This window comes from Anopheles funestus, chromosome 2RL, assembly GCF_943734845.2.
Source record: "Anopheles funestus chromosome 2RL, idAnoFuneDA-416_04, whole genome shotgun sequence".
NCBI lineage: Eukaryota > Metazoa > Arthropoda > Insecta > Diptera > Culicidae > Anopheles > Anopheles funestus.
Genome location: NC_064598.1, coordinates 7,559,501 through 7,564,555, shown reverse-complemented (window position 1 = coordinate 7,564,555; position 5,055 = coordinate 7,559,501).

Below are 5,055 nucleotides of genomic sequence, written 5' to 3'. Positions count from 1 at the left end.
GCTGTTCGACGACTGAACGGTACGAACCAGGATCACAAACCAAACCGAACCCGAAACAAATTCTCTCTCTTTCTTCCTTCTTTCCATCTCTCTCTCTTTGGTGCTACTGTTATGCGCAACTCAAGCGTTGAAATTGTTTCTTTGCTTTCAGCGGAGATGATGCTTACGGCAACGTTTTTTTCCTTCCTCTGTCGAGTATGGTGCGTCTCCATCGGGCCCGCGTGTTCGTTCGGTTGATAACGCAGAGTGTGCGAACGAGAGGGCGCTTGCTGGGCAAGTACAGATGATGATACTCGAACGACCAGTTGCGTTCCCATCGTTCTCCATTCCACCGACTACTACAGTGGAGGGCATAACAATAAAGGCATAAAAAAACTAAATATTACTTTTGAAGAATTTCAATTTTGTTTGTTTGTTTGTCTCAAATGTAGAGATGAGAATACTTTTTAGTGAGTCAACTCAGAATGAATGAGTCGTTATAAGGAGTCAGCTCGTTTAACGACTCATTTCGGAGTCATAAAACAACCCGGCATAAACGTGCAAGTTAAGGTTCGGTCATTTTACACTCGTGAGTGTAAGCATGTAGCCGTGGTGAGTCGAGTTGCAAAAAGAGTAAATACGTGAGTTGAAAAGAAAATGTGCGAGTTTGCGAGAAATTGGAATTTTTTGATTTTTTTATGATTTTTTATTATTTTTTTTGTTTAAAACATTATTTGAGTGCAAAGAAACTTATTGCAACCAATTGGCATTAAAATAAAACAATTTATTTTTTTTTGCAAAATTTCCCAAAAAAATCGTAAGGGGTAAGCCTTATGAAATTTTCGAGTTGAAATTTTTTTTAAATTTTTTTTCTAATTTTTGATTCTTTTTTTAATTTAAAGCATTAATTGAATGAAAAGAAACTTATTGCAACAAATTCCCATAAAAATAAATCAATTTTTAAAATTTTGCTACATTGCTCAAAAATGAAGGAAATTTTACATTTTCTCAAACAGGGTAAGGAACTTGGTTCCTCGAATATCTTCTGGCACAGACATCTGAGGGCATGGCCGTCTAAGAAGAAAATGTAGCCATTGGTGCCATCTATCAACCACAGGTTAAAGATTGGCAATCCGTTGAATACCGACCGAGTTATAGGCAAAAGTTGGTGCAAAAATGAACAAATTTTTACATTTTCTCAAACAGGGTATGGAACTTGGTTCTTCGAATAACTTCTGGCACAGACATCTGAGGGCATGGCCGTCCAAGAAGAAAATGTAGCCATTGGTGCCATCTATCGACCACAGGTTGAAGATTGACGATCCGTTGGATGCCGACCGAGTTATAGGCAAAAGTTGGTGCAAAAATGAGCCCTATAAAATTTTTAAATTTTTATAATTTTTTAATTTTTTTTATTTTTAAACTTTTTTTTTGTTTAAAACATTATTTGAGTGAAAAGAAACTTATTGCAACCAATTGGCATTGAAATAAAACAATTTAAATTTTTTTGCAAAATTTCCCAAAAAAATCGTAAGGGGTAAGCCTTATGAAATTTTCAAGTTGAAAATTTTTTTAAATTTTTTTTCTGATTTGTTATCCTTTTTTTAATTTAAAGCATTATTTGAGTGAAAAGAAAGTTATTTCAACCAATTCGCATTAAAATAAATCAATTTATAAAATTTTTCAAAATTACTCAAAAAAAAGGTAAGGCTATAGCCTTAGGAAATTTTCAAGTTATTAGAATTTTTTCTATACAGAGTTAGCAGTGTATTCATTTGGCTTGTTTGAGTATTGTACACATGTATTCCGTTTCAACTCATGTGTTTCGAACGTTTCGTTTCAACTCATTTCTGTTTCAACGCACGTATTAACTCTTTTTGCGACTCGACTCATCACGGCTACATGCTTACACTCATATGTGAGTAAGTGAAAAAAGAGTCACTAAAACTCCTCGTGGTGAGTGAACGAAACTCGTTCAATGCAAAGTTTCAACTCACTATCTCACTCTTACTCACTTTGCACATCTCTACTGGAATGCGGGAAAGGAATCGTTCTAAACAAAAACAAAATAAAAACACACCTAACCAAATAAATATTTCCCTCACTGTAGCACTCCGGCTGTTAGTATGTGTTACGCACTGGCGCTTAGATAGAGGAGCGTGCGTCTCCATCTACAGCACACCTACACAACTCATGCTCCCCTTGTTTGTATCTAAATTTATCACGCCAATTTAGCCACGCACCCGGAATGCATGCGTCGTAGGGCAGCGATTCAAATGTTTTATTTGACAGTGCCTTTGGTCACCGTAAGCCACTTACGAGTATTTATGTTTGAAGTTGTAACCGTAACCTTCCGTAGCGTAGTTTAGTAAACTGCACTTTACACGCTAAATAGATCCATTTTCGAAATCATAACGTGTAACAAACGAGACAGAAATAAATTACATTATGCAAAAACGTTAGTACTTCATCGTCCTACGAGCTGGTGGAGTAGTGGTCCGGTCACCTAAACCTTGTTTATCAGTGATGATGTTAACGTGATGATAAGCGATCGGCTATGCTAACGCGCCTCACTGCCGTATCACTCGCCGGGGAAGGGAAAAGCATTAAAACATATTTGCTTTCCTTCTTTCCTCTGCTCTCTACCAACTTTATTAACCTTGCTGCCTACAAATTCAAACGCTCTCGTACCGATCGAAATGTGTTTCAGCGCCGAACGAACGTTATCACGACCCCGACCTTCGCACGAATTTTCGAATGGTCCTACAAAAACAAGCCAAATTTTCCTCTTTTCTTTCTGCATTTTCTCTCGTTTTTTTTGTTGCTTTTTTATTTATAGCTGTGAACAACATAAGACAGACAAATACAAGTGGACGACACAATATCCAACACCCAGAGTGAACCAATTCCGCGGAATCCGTTGTTGTGCGATGTTTGTTTTGGGAAGGTAGGTTTTTCATCTGTTTTCCCCACATAACCCAGGACCCACTTGCAAGGCTTCACAAAATTTGTGCACACGTGGACGAATTGTTTAACTCGAATGATCGGCCACTTTCCTAACCTTCAGTGTGATGTGTACGCAAGTTCGTTAATTAAATTTCAATCATCTTTTCCAATTCCACCGAAGATGGCTTAGAACCATGCGTGTTTGCTGAACAGATGGATGTGCGACGATCACATCAGCTTGTACAAACAGATTGTTCTAAAATCCATTCCGTATGGTTCCGTAGGGTTTTCGCCTCATGTTGATGAAGCTAATCAACACAACAAACACGTTTCGTGTTCCGCACCGGTTTAGTGACTCAATCGGATATCAAAAACACACGCACCGAAGCGGCCACTGTTAGTCCTGCCGAGCCTCCTGCATCAATCGAGCAGCAGTGTTGAACGGTTTGATTGCGAACAGTTCAAAACTCACCCCGTCAGTGGGGTGGTTTCGGAAGGGTGATACCGCTAGCCTTTTCCCCATGGCCGGAGCATAACGGGGGGTCAATCAAAAAAGGGGTGGAGCGGTGGTTCGGGAATGGAAATGGGAGGAAAACAGCGAAACGCAATGACGCTCCATATAGTACAACACTGATAAACTGCTCCCGATCGACAAGCGAAAAGGTGTAGAAGGAGGGTGGAAAGGGTATGTACTGTCCAATTGTCGTTTTGGTACGAACAGGAAAGGGGAACGGGGGAGAGTGAAGGGAGACCAACGAAGAGATAATTGGCCAAGCTCGGGCTGTTCACTCGGGAGAAATTTGTTGTCCTCGAGCGGTACTGGCGATGTGCGCCTTCGCCGTCTCGCACATGCGTTTTGCAAACCGCATTTGTTGCAGCAACAGCAACCGATGCTGAAGTGTACATGGTTCTCAGCCTGGTGTATGCATTCAAGAAGAAACGAGCGTTAAATTTGGCTTACTTGGATCGTTTTTTTAATTTAATTTTTTAACACAAAAATCCCGCCAACTAGACGAGGTGAGGAATGCGATCTAATCTTTTCTATTATGAGATGAAAATTATGTGCTTTTCTTTCCGGTCACCTTCAACGACGTCCTTTTCGTCCTTTTTCCCGCGATAATAACTTTATACAGGTGTTCGTGAGAAAAAGTCACCGGTAGATATAAACATACTCTTGTTCTCCACAATTCCACTAAGCACTCTCTCTCTCTCTCTCTCTCTCTCTCTCTCTCTCTCTCTCTCTCTCTTGCCTCCTTTCCAGTGCAAGTCGTAAAGCATTTTAAACTATCTACAATACTATGTCAAAGATATTCCTTTCGTTCCTTAAATTGACTTTCATTTTTAAGTTTTCTTCTTCTTCGCATTATGGGTCTTCGGTGCAGGACACCATCAATGCGCGGGAAGTTAACATCGTTATGATGCCACTCGGTACGAATGTTGCCGATGCGCGCTAGAACTGAACTTTTTCTCGTTTTACGATCGCAAAATGTAATGTTGCAGGGAATGAAAAATAATGGCACAAATAATGGTGTGCAATTGCTAGTGCGTATTAGGTACGAGATTTGTTTTTGTTAGAACGCTATCCTTAGGAGATATCAGGAGCCATTAACAGCGGTAGAGTTTTGAAGCAAGAGAAATTTCTTTTTGCATAAACGTTTTACTGTAACTGAATTATCTTAATGGTAAAGCAAGTTCCATTTAGACATTGGAAACAATACATTGTTATTTTCTGCACCCTTATTTGCCCGTATCAATAACCTGTTGAGGGTTTATAATGACATCGTTGTAAAATAAACCTCAGTACATTATACCCGAATGTTTATTGCTTCACAGCTCATCCAACATAACTTCCCCATAGCCTTCTCGGTTGCCCTGATGGTTCTACATTGTCTATTGATTGTAACGAACACAGTGCCATAACAAAAAGTAGACGCCAGAAGGATGCAATTGAATGTGACACCCTACAGCCGTAGGAAGTCGTACAGATCATCATCGATTCAGTTCATTTGTGGTGAAGATGCACTTCCAATACATGGATAAAACACAAGCACAGTGATGCGTTATGAAGTCGAACAAGTTCTGAATGCATGACCCATTTAATAACAATCGTTGCATTTCATTATACCAGAC